This window comes from Tachyglossus aculeatus, chromosome X1 (genome assembly GCF_015852505.1).
Source record: "Tachyglossus aculeatus isolate mTacAcu1 chromosome X1, mTacAcu1.pri, whole genome shotgun sequence".
Classification (NCBI taxonomy): domain Eukaryota; kingdom Metazoa; phylum Chordata; class Mammalia; order Monotremata; family Tachyglossidae; genus Tachyglossus; species Tachyglossus aculeatus.
Genome location: NC_052101.1, coordinates 100,206,006 through 100,218,772, shown reverse-complemented (window position 1 = coordinate 100,218,772; position 12,767 = coordinate 100,206,006). Strand labels below are relative to the sequence as shown.

The 12,767-nt window shown below is 40.6% G+C and overlaps 1 non-coding gene across 1 annotated transcript; it reads right to left on the bottom strand.

The window, feature by feature from the left end:
- Nucleotides 1-3,012: 3,012 nt before the first annotated feature.
- On the bottom strand, nt 3,013-3,150 carry LOC119920233. The gene has a single exon (XR_005447991.1). It is a non-coding gene; the product is annotated as a small nucleolar RNA SNORA7 (small nucleolar RNA).
- Between the last annotated feature and the right edge of the window lie 9,617 nt (nt 3,151-12,767).

Below are 12,767 nucleotides of genomic sequence, written 5' to 3'. Positions count from 1 at the left end.
GGAAAGAATGCTTCTACTGCAACCCAACCCTGAGCCTGGATTTTTTTTTTAAATGATATTCGTTAAGCGCTTACTTTGTCAGGCACTGTACTAAGCATTGGGGTAGATCACAAGCTACTCAGGTTGGACACAGTCCATGTCCCACATGGGGCTCACAGTCTTAATCCTCATTTTACAGATGAGGTAACTGAGGCACAGAGAAGTGAAGTGACTTGTCTGACGTCACACAGCAGACAAGTGGTAGAGCCGGGATTAGAATCCAGGTCCTTCTGACTCCCAGGCCTGTGGTCTTTCCACTAGGCTATGCTACTTCTAGATGCCAGTACTTCACAGTTCTGGTGCCTTTAACACATTCCTTGCTCATGGTGATAAACTAGAACATTTACCTTATGATAAATATTCTATTCAATCACATCTAAAAATATTTGAAGTTTTATTTCTATCAATCATATTTAGATTTAACTTTAGCTGTTACCCCGTGACTGACCTTGCTCCTTCAGGAGTAAAAGGTAATTAATTCATTCATTTATTGAGCGCTTACTGTGTGGAGAGCACTGTACTAAGTGCTTGGAAAGTACAATTCAGCAACAAATAGAGAAAATCCCTGCCCAACAATGGGCTCACAATCTAGAAGGGTAATGTGTTGTTCACTTGCTGACAGGTACATACAGTGAATGTTGTATTGAGCAGCAGCAGAAGCAGCTAAGTATTGCTTTAATTGGAATTGCAAATAAATCTTACAGTCTTTCTGATTTCCAGCTGACATGGCTAGGAGCTTGCTTTCAGGGATGATATTGGAATATGTGCTATGAAACACAATAGGTGTTAAAATCAAATTAGGCAAATGTGGTCAAGGTTTATTTTAAAACTTTTAGTTACTTCATTATTGAACAATTACTGGCTTCTTTAGCTTTTGACACTGGCCTCCTGGAGTTACTGCCTCAAGAAGTTGGAATTGTCACATATATGATTATCTTTGCTATATAATATAAAGGGATTCATTATCACTAAAATAAAGAAGTTCAGCCTAGTAATTATAATATAGGCAGGGGTTAGTTCATCATTTATTTTTCAATTTATTGACTTTTTCTTAACGAATCAGTTATAAACATTCCAATTGCTCAGATTTCATTTCAGATAGAGCTGAATGTTAAACCCTAATTTATATGTTTTACTTTTTGAAATTTTGATGAAGGATTTTTCAAAGGAGACATTTAACAAAGACATGGAAGAAGACATATATCAGTGTAATGGTGAAAAGTTTCATTCATCTTATATATGCATGTGTGTTTATATATAATATATATATATATACACATGTACATCATCTGATTTTTCTATTCGATTGAGTAAAAATGGGATAAATTCTCCCTTGAACAAGGAGAGGTTTGAGCGTTTGTGCAGAACTATCATGTTAAGCTGTACACTTCAGCAATTTTTCTTTAGTGGCAGGGAACCTCTGCTACAGGGGAAATCATACTTGGACTGCCACTGGTTTTAATTTCACCTGAATGACCTAAGGCAGGATGGTTCAAGGGATTTGTGTTTCCTTTGAACTAAGGGGCAACCATTCCCCCTGACTAAGCCTTCATTTCCCCATCCCCTCTCCCTTCTGTGTCACCATTTATTTACCCCACCCTTAGCCCCACAGCACTTAAGTACCTGTATCTGTAATTTATTTTAATATCTGTCTCCCCATCTAGACTGTGAGCGGGGACCATGTCTACCAACTCTGTTATATTGTACTCTCCCAAGCTCTTAGTATAGTGCTCTGCACACAGTAAGTGCTCAATAATTACAAATGAGTGATTAAAGTTTTCCAGAACCATCAGGAATATAGTAAGGATTGTCCTTTCTTGAAGTTTCTTTTCTCTATTCCTCCTCACCCTCTCACTTTCATCACCCCAGGCAGATTCCTTTCACCAAAAGGGCACAGCAAGGGTGGGAAAAAGCCCGTTGTTGGGTAGGGACTGTCTCTGTGTGTTGCCGACTTGTACTTCCCAAGTGCTTAGTGCAGTGCTTTGCACACAGTAAACGCTCAATAAATACGATTGAATGAATGAATGAATGAAAGAACTATTAACCATTTGGCTGAACCACTAATAGCCCATAGATCAAGGTTTGGAGAGCACAGATTGGAAATGACACTCTCCCTGCACATGTTTTATATTTTAAGTATTGTAGTGCTTTTGGGAGTTCCATAAGCAGATTTTCAGCAGTTTGACAAGTTTTTACCTTGTTTTTAAACAAGATCATTTTGACCATGAAACTTTGACAATCAGAAATTCCTGAAACACCTGTAAATTGTAAAATTCAAGATTTTTTACTCTTGATCAGAGAAAACTCCTCACCACTGTTCTGTATTGACCAATATTTTAACTTTGTAGCTGATCTGCTCTGCACTGTGTTATTCCAGACCTTCTCAACCAATGGAACTCATACCATTGATGGCTAGAGTGGCCATCGATATGGTGTTTGTACTGGACAATCCATTTTTCTGGTAAGTTATCCCTTGTCCAGTACAGACATGGAACCTGGTACCTTTGGTGTTTTCATCTTAAGTAGAATGGATATTTAATCCCCATTTTACAGATAAGGCAACTGAGGAGCAAAAAAGTTAAGTGACCTGCCCAGGGTCACATAGGCAACTGGCAGAGCTGGAGTTGGACCTCAGATCCTCTGACTGCAAAGTCCATGCCTTTTCCACTAAATAATCGTGCCTCTCAATCTCAGACCTGCTGATCGTCACATCCTTCCCAGAACTGTTAAAAAAAAATCAATTTTTTTTTCTTATGCTGTCAAGTCATCTCCAACCCTTCACAACACCAGGGACATGTCGCTCCCAGAATGCCCCACCTCCATCTGCAATTGCTCCAGTAGTCTAGCTGTAGAGTTTTCTTGGTAAAAATACAGAAGTGGTTTACTATCCATCGCCTCTTTCTGTGCAGTAAATTGGAATCTTCACTCTTGACTCTCTCCCAAGCCACTGCTGCCCAGCACAGGTGAGTTTTGACTTGTAGCAGATTGCCTTCCATTCCCTAGCCACTGGCCAAGCTAGAAATGGAATGGGTATGCCTCTGCTTGACTCTCCCTCCCATAGTCAAGACTGGTAGAGTACTGAAAATTCTCCAGGTATGACCCTGAGAGGGGGCAATTTTTTTTTAACAATGGCTAAATGAGAGGCATCTCTCTTGCCATTTTAAAGTTGGTGAGTTAATAATAATAATAATAATAATAATAATGACATTTATTAAGTGCTTACCATGTGCAAAGCACTGTTCTAAGCGCTGGTGAGGTTACAAGGTGATCAGGTTGTCCCCAGTGGGACTCACAGTCAATCCCCATTTTACAGATGAGGTAACTGAGGCACAGAGAAGTTAAGTGACTTGCCCAAGGACACACAGCTGACAATTAGTGGAGCCAGGATTCGAACCCAGGACCTCTGACTCCAAAGCCCGGGCTCATTCCACTGAGCCATGCCGCTTCTCTATGATCAGAATCATCAGAATCATCTTCATCATAGAGGAATCTATGAGATGATTCTGGCTCTGGGCAATGTAACAGCATGCATTTGGGGAACTGTTTTGTAATCATCTTTCTAGGTTGTCAGATGGTATGGCCCATTCCTCCAGCTGAAGATATGGCCCAATCCTCTTCTCTCTCCCAGGAGGGAAATTTATTGATCTCTAGAGCTAAATGGAGTGGAGGAGGATGATAAAGCATCTTGAAAATGCATGTTTAACATCTTCCTGACAACCCCACTATCTGTTTTTACAATCTTTATGAAAGCAAAATCCCCCACCCTTTTCCTCTCAATTTATGCAAACACAACCTTCCTTCTTTTGAGTTTTGCTCTGAAGAAGAATATTTCCCGAAATGGCTTCAATTTAAAATAGGATGTGAAGCCTTGTGTTATAATAGACATTCATAGAAATTAGAAAAATAGCCAGGCAATTCAAGTATTCAGAGTTAATTCTAAAAGTTTAAACTCTAAATTCAGTTCCACTTTGCATCCAAAAATCGAGTTATCTGTCTGAGGTAAATATGTGAGTATTGTAAATCCAATAAAATGGGCTGGATTAGCTTGTCTCAGGAGATTCCTGTTATTTCATTTTTAGTGGTTTCTGGGAAAGCAGAAAAATAGCCTTTCCCGGTATTCAAGCATTTCTGGATCAAGTCTTGGTTCAAATGCAGAAAGACATGCACTTATTAAAATGGAACAAAAATAATTGAACAGTTTTTATTAACAAAAATATGGTCTATTAGTTTTAACTTCATATTCTAGACCCATCATCTGTAAAAATCAGAAGAGATTTTGAAAAATCTAAAGTAGTAGAATCCTCATCAGCTCAGTACATTTTATCAGTTATCACATTTCAGCCTAGAAAATATACCATAACAATAATACGTCAGTCAAGTGACTCTCGTCCAAGTATAAATACATATACATAACCTTGATTTTAGCTTTCTTTAGGAGAGAAAACTGGCACACAGTACTGAAAATGAATGAGAGCCATGTGGACTATTTGGAAGCCCATCTTTTCATGAACAGGCATATTTTACATTTCTCATAATCTTTTTTATCTGAGTCATCCAGTTGTCAAGATAGAAGCTCCATCCGTTGGTCTCGGGTGGAGAAAACAGTTGAATTAACACAGAGCCCAGGTCTGTATACTTTACTAAAACATACGCATTAGCAAAACCCATGAGGTTTTGGAATAATTAAGTGTGAATTTATGATTTGCTTATTTTGATGTCCGTGTACAAACATAATATGTGTTTGAGTAATAAAATGCTCTCCTTATGCACCTCTATTGCAAATCAATTAATAATAAAGTGGTTGAGCCAGAGAGTTCATGCAGGGAATCAGCTTGAGCCCTTTAAGAAAAATGCCAGTCAGATATCAACAAACAGTAGCTCTACCACATATTAACTTAATACTGAGATCAATCTCCAAATAGAATAGAAATCACATAATTGTCTGGGGAAAAATATCAATGTCTTATTGTAGAGGTCCAGAGTCTGACAACTAAATCTAAGTGGGGTATTGAAAGGCCAAAATGGCTCAGGTTTTTTGTTTTGTATTTTTATTTGGTTCTAAAATATGGCCTGGATAATTGCTTCAACTCTCAATCAATGAGTCAATCATTTTTATTGAGTGCTTACTGTGTGCAGTACACTTTACTAAGTGCTTGGGAGAGTACAATATAACAAACTTGGTAGACAAGTTCCCTGCCCACAACAAGGTTCCAGTCTAAGTGGCATAGTGGTGGAGCATGGGCTTGGAAGTCAGAAGGTCATGGGTTCTAATCCCAGCTCCACCACTTGTCTGCCATGACACGTTGGGCAAGTTGCTTTACTTCTCTGTACCTCAATTACTTCATCTGGAAAATGGGGATTGAGACTGTGAGCTCCACGTGGGACATGGACTGTGTCCAACTCTATTTGCTTGTATCTACCCCAGTGCTTAGTACAGTGCCTGATACATAGTAAGCACTTAACAAATACCATTATTATTATCATTATTATTATTATTATAATAGTAGGACCTCAGAGAGGTAAGATAGGGGAGGGCATGGTGATTGAGTCCTTTAAAGTCAATGGTAAGGAAGTGGCTGTTTGTTGCAGAGATGGATGGGCAACCACTAGAGGTTCTTGAAAAGTGGGGAAACATGGACTGAATTTTTTTTTTTTTTTTTTTTAGAAAAATGGTCTGGGTGGGGGAATGAATCACTCAATCCTTTATTGAGTACTTACTGTGTGAAGGGCATGGTACAAGTGCTTGTGAGGACACAGTATAAGAAGAGATGGGGCAGGGAGGTCAGCAAGGAGGGATAGGATATGTGCTTGGATCAGCAAAGTAGCAGTTTGGATGAAGAGGGAAGGGTGTATTTTAGTGATGTTGTGAAGGTCACCTAAGATGGTACACAAATAATGTGTCAGCTTTTGGTTTGAGAGAGAAAAGGTGTTGCCAGGACTCACTTCAGATGGTAATTTGGCAACCACCTCAAATTATCTTTGCCTTTTGTCCAGGTATCAGTTCTTTGAGACAAGAGTGACTGTGCTCTTCACAAAGATGGAGGTCACATGACTCCTCACCAAGATGGCATCGGCCAAGAATTGATCCAATAGGTAGAGGAAATTGGGGTTTTGGAGCCAAGCTTCCTGGAGAGATTAGTCAAGAGGTGGCCACTGGGGCTAGGCAGTGGCTCCACAGCCCTGAGGCAGCCTGGGAGAAGTGCCCTTCAGACGGACTCTACAGAGAGTTGCATAAGACTGCATATGGGATGGGGAGGATAATTTTTCCCCACCTCAGGGCAGCCAAATGTATGAAGCCAACCCTAAGTGATGTAATCTGCATCACCACAAAGCTTCTAGATTGACTTTATGCCATCTCGACATGCCCCTCTCCTACTTGCCAAGAGTTTTGGGAAGTTTATCCTTCCATTTAATCTAGTAGAGTTAATTCTTCTATTAAACATGTTTCTGTACACATTTTCATCATGTGGCTGGAAGGCTGTTGAATTAGAGATATTTTCCCACTCTTGCCTTCCTCCGCTGGGCAGTAAGCTTATTGTGAGCAGGAAATGTCTGTTCATTTTTGTATTGCGCTCTCCCAAGTGCTTAGTACAGTGCTCTGCATGCAGTAAAGCACTCAATAAATATGATTGAATGAATGAATGATTTGGTGGGCAAATCTGCCTTTCATTCATTCATTCATTTGTATTTATTGAGCGCTTACTGTGTGCGGAGCACTGTACACAGAATATTGGGAGAGTACAATGCAACAATGAACAGACATTCCCTGCTTACAATGAGCTTACAGCCTAGAGTGGGGAAAGACAGACATCAGTACAAATAAATTATAGATATGTACATAAGTGCTGTGGGGCTGAGAGGGGGAAAGAACAAAGGCAGCAATTCAGGGAGACGCAGAAGGGAGTGGGAGAAGAGGAAAGGAGGGGTTTAGTCTGGGAAGGCCTCTTGCAGGAAGGGGAGAGTAATTGTCTGTTGGATTTGAAGAGGGAGGGTGGCCCAGGCCAGAGGCAAGATGTGGGCTAGGGGTCAGCTGCAAGGTAGGCAAGGTTGAGTCACGGTGAGAAGTCTAGCATTAGAGGAGCGAAGTGTGTGGCCTGGGTTGTAGAAGGAGAGTAGTGAGATGAGGTAGGAGGGGACAAGGTGGTGGAGTCCTTTAAAGCCAATGGTGAGGAGTTTCTGTTTGATGCAGAGGTGGATGAGCAACCACTGGAGTTTTTTGAGGATTACCCAACTCCTTCCTGGGCTTTCAGCTCCAGGAAAATTGGGGGTAAATGGGTGGTCTCTGGGACGGTGGCCCAGCAGTGGAGGGAGTCCCATACTGCCTCCCCCCTTACTTCACCACCTCTTCACTAACAATTCCAAAATCTAGCTTCAGTAGTCTTGAGAAAGGGAATAGTCACCTTGTAAACCCATCTCCAAAATGCTCTGTCTTGGGAACTTCTCTGTGGCCTAGTGGATAGAGCACAGGCTTGGGAGTCAGAAGTCACGTGTTCTAATCCCAGCTCCACCACTTGTCAGTTGTGTGACTTTGGGCAAGTCACTTAACTTCTCTGTGCCTCAGTTACCTCATCTGTAAAATGGGGATTAGAAATGGGGATTATTATTATTATTTCTACTGAACAAAAGATTGGGCATATGTCAACTTTTTTGAGAAGAAGAGCACGGTAATGTGTTTTTCCTTCATACTGTTCAGGGGAGGAGAGACTAACATGGATATACAGGGAACAAAGTAATAATGTGGAGTGGAATGTGAAGGGAGAAAGTAAAGGAGAAAACTAATGGTGCTCTTGTCATGGGAGTGGTAGAAAGATATTGTTTTAAAAACCTGTAGGCTTGAGAAAGGGAATAATCCACCACCACCAAGTAACTGTTCAAACTCCAAAACAACACATGGACACCAACTTTGAGAATTACTCGTGGAGAGAACATAGAGACACTCAATAAATACTGTGGATGAGGAGGATGATTATGATTAGATAAGTAAATTAACACAGAACCAGGAAAGAGTTTAGGCCCAAAATAAGTTATGCTGTGGGAAAATAAGGTTTGAATAAAAACTGAAATTGAGCTACAGTATTATTTAGACCTAGACTACTTGTGGCTATTGATAACCAATGTCGTCAAATGCATCATGAGTACCATGTGTATTTTGTAGTGGATGGAGCACGGGCCGGGAGTCAGAAGGTCATGGGTTCTAATCCAGGTTCCACCACTTATCTGCTGTGTGACCTTGGGCAAGTTACTTTACTTCTCTGCGCTTCAGTTACTCATCTGTAAAATAGGGTTTGAGACTGTGAGCCCCACGTGGGATGGGGCTATGTCCAACCTGATTTGCTTGTATCCAGTCCAGCATTTAGTACAGTGCCTGGCACATAGTAAGCACTTAGCAAATATTATTATTATTATTACATCAATGAGGGGGAAGGACTGTTGAACCTATTCAGAAGGCAGACTCAACACCACTTTCCCCACCACCCATCTGTCAGTTATAGATAAGTTGTTTTTATGACAAACCTCCCAAAAGGGGAAAAAGTCTCACAAAAATGCAAGTTAAATGATTCTGTAGAAGAAATTTCATATACTGGACACTTTCATAAATATTTCATGGCAAAGCTATAAATAATTCTGTTAGAATTTGGAGATCAGAAAGTGACTACTTGAATGTACAGAGCAAATAAAAGACTTTTCATTTGCACATGTCTTAAAGACTTTAATTCATAAAATCAAGTTATGTATGGACAACAGTGAGAGGTGCCCCTTTAAAAAAAATAACTGATATTTATTTGGTTTGACTTAAAAAAAATGACAAACATGAAGCACCTCTAACAATCTCCTCAGGCTTTGAAGTAAGTCTTATTAAGCCATCACAAAATACCCTGGATCATATAGTACCTTAGGGGTAATGGAATGGTTTATTCATTAGTTCTAATACTTGAACAGAATACATCAGGATTTACTAAGTACTGACAGTTGTTTAAGTTATCCATACTTTGTCTTCTTCCAGACCTTCTAGCAAATGGAAAAAATAGATTCTAAATGAGTTTTTGATTGGGTGTTAATAATTCATTGATCATGTTACAAATCATCTTTATCCATAGGAAGAAGAGAGTTCAGCAGTTACCAAGGGATTTGGCTGTTTTCTCACCCCCTTCTGTGCCTCCCTAACTTGCTCCCTTTATTCACCACCCCCACCCCCAAGCCCACAGCACTTATGTACATATCCACAATTTATTTATAATGATGTCCGTCTCCCCCTCTAGACTGTAAGCTCACTGTAGTCAATGACTATGCCTGTTATATTGTTGTGTTGTAATCTCCCAAGCACCTAGTACAGTGCACTGCACAGAGTAAGTGCTCAATAAATATGATTGATTGGATCAAGTAGCAGCCAGTTGGGAATATGAATGTTCTAAACCTGTTTTTGTACTTAATTGCTGGATTTTGAGGGGGCCAAAATTGTTCCAATAATCAACTCAGGTTTCCAGTTCACCCTGCTTGTGTTGATACAAATTTAAGATACCTCAGCACAGAGGTTTTCAATTGTTTTCAACTAGAATGTATGCTTCTTGAGGGCAGGGATCATGTCTAGCCACCCTATTGAATTGTACTCTACCAAGCACTTCGTACAGTGCTCTGTACCACAGTAAGTGCTCAATCAATACCCTCGATTGATAAGAGTCTTCCTGAAGACAGTACAAAGTTTTATATTGGGCATGGCCACTAGGGCAGCAGCCAATGAAGGTCCTGAAGCTGCTGCTGAGTTGCTTTTTCATGGACTCTCTGGATAGAGGGAACTCTAAGGAGCCCAACAGCAGTCAGAGAAGGTGAGAAAATTAATTTCTCCCACTGCCTCTACAATAGTCTCCCTAAAATTCATGCCTCAGTGAGGAACAAGTAATGAGTAGTTGTGCAGCCCCACCACCCCTAAATATAATAATAATAATCAAAATAAAAATGGTATTGGTAAGTGTTTACAATGTGCTAAATACTGTAGTATAAACTGGGGTTGATAAAGGATAATCTGGTCAGGCACAGTCCCTCTTCCTCATGGGGCTCCTACTCTAAATAGGAGAGAGAACAAGTATTTCATTTGCATTTTAGAGAAGCTGCATGGAATAGTGGAGAGAACAGGGGCCTGGGAGTCAGAAGGTCATGGGTTCTAATCCTAGCCATGCCACTTGTCTGCTGTGTGACCTTGGGCAAGTTACTTCACTCCTCTGTGCCTCAGTTACCTCATCTGTAAAATGGGGTTGAGATTGTAAGCCCCACTTTGGACAGGGACTGTATCCAACCTGATTTGCTTGTATCTACCCCAGTGCATAGTATAGTGCCTGGCATATAGTAAGTGCTTAACAAATACCATTATTATAATTATTATTATTTTACAGATGAGAAAAGTGATATATAGAGAGAAATGAAGTGACTTGTCCTCAGTCTCACAGCAGGCAAGTGGGGATTAGAAGCAGTGTAGCCTAGTGGATAAAGAATGGCCTGGGAATCAGAGGGGCCTGGGTTCTAATCCTGGTTCTGCCACTTATCTGCTGTGTGACCTTGGGCATATCACTTCAATTCTCTGTGCCTCAGTTATCTCATCTCTAAACTGGGGATTTAAACTGTGAGCCCCATGTGGGACATTGACCATGTCCAACCTGATAACCTGATTAGCCTGTATCTAACCCACTGCTTAGTACAGTGCCTGGCACATAGTAAGCACTTAACAAATATCATTGAAAAACAAAAACAGGGAGAATCAGAGTAACCAGGAAAAGTAATTTAGCTTCAGATGGATTTGGGCAAATGTCTATAAAATGGTATAATAATCATAATAATAATAATGATAATATTGGTATTTGTTAAGCACTTACTATGTGTGAGGCATTGTACTAAGCGCTGGGGGGAATACAAGCAAATTGGGTTAGCTACAGTCCCTGGCTCATGTGGGGCTCACAGTCTCAATCCCCATTTTACAGATGAGTCAAACTGAGTTCCAGAGAAGTGAAGTGACTTGCCCAAGGTCACACAGCAGAAAAGTGGTGGAGCAGGGATTAGAACCCATGACATTCTGACTCCCAGGCCCATGCTCTATCCACTATGCCACGCTGCTCGCATGTTATGATGCATCTGGAAATTACACAAATAACATCATGTGCATCTTGAAGTCAAAATTTTTTTTGTATGCCATCATTACTCACCTTAAGGGAGAGGGCATGAGGGTGTGGGCCTGATTTTTTTAAATGATATTTTATAAGTGCTGCCTATGTGCCAGATGCTGCAGAAATCAATCAATCAATCAATCATATTTATTGAGCGCTTACTGTGTGAAGAGCACTGTACTAAGCGCTTGGGAAGTACAAGTTGGCAACATATAGAGACAGTCCCTACCCAACAGTGCTCTGGACATGTTACTTCCCTCCTCAAAAATCTCCAGTGGCTGCCTGTCAACCTACGAATCAAGCAAAAACTCCTCACTCTTGGCTTCAAGGCTCTCCATCACCTCACCCCCTCCTACCTCACCTCCCTTCTCTGCTTCTACAGCCCAGCCTGCACCCTCTGCTCCTCTGCCCCAAACCTCTTCACTGTACCTCATTCTCACTTGTCCCGCTGTCGACCCCCGGCCCACGTCCTTGCCCTGGCCTGGAATGCCCTCCCTCCACACATCCGCCAAGCTAGCTCTCTTCCTTCGAAGCTCTACTGAGAACTCACCCTCTCCAGGTGGCCTTCCCAGACTGAGCCCCTTTTTTCCTCTCCTCCTCCCCATTCCCCCCACCCTACCTCCTTCCCCTCCCCTCAGCACCTGTATATATATTTTTACAGATTTATTACTCTATTTTACTTGTACATATTTGCTATCTATTTTGTTAATGATGTGCATATAGCTTTAATTCTATTTGTTCTTACGATTTTGACACCTGTCTACATGTTTTGTTTTGTTGTCTGTCTCCCCCTTCTAGACTGTGAGCCCGCTGTTGCGTAGGGACTGTCTCTATATGTTGCTGACTTGTACTTCCCAAGTGTTTAGCACAGTGCTCTGCACACAGTAAATGCTCAATAAATACGATTGAATGAATGAATGAATAAAAGGTAAATACGTGACAGATTGGACATAGTCCGTGTCCCACATGGGGCTTACATTCAGTACCCATTTTACAGATGAGGTAACTGAGGCACAGAGCACTTCAGAATCTGTAAGATGCTTCAGGGGAAACCTTAATATTGCAAGCAGTTTCCAATCAGTGCTGAAGATCCCTGGCATGTCTCTACCAATATTCTTGATTTACATAAAATTTTCAATCCTGATGAATGTGCAATAAGCCATTGATTTAAATTTTCTCTTCTTTTATTTTACTTCCTATTGACACCAACCATGGCTGCTTTGCAACAGGACTTCCTTGAATTTAGAACTAAGGGGCCTAAGTAGCTGAAACTCTTTGAGCAAGAATCTGTAAGAGTAAATCTTTTAGCCTATGAATTGTTCTTAAAATACTCTTGGACCCACTGACAGTGTAGACTTGGAAACAATTTCCTTTAAAAATTATATTCAAAATGAATCATTATTGAAATATTCCCTGAATAATTCTGCATGGCAAAGCAAGTGAAGTGCTCTTTTGATTTTTTCATTTGAATAAATAATTCATGCTACAGAAAGATTAAGAGAGCAAAAGTATGTGTAATGATTTCATTACTGGAACTATCATTTTTTGTAATTGATAGTGATAATTTTGTGATAC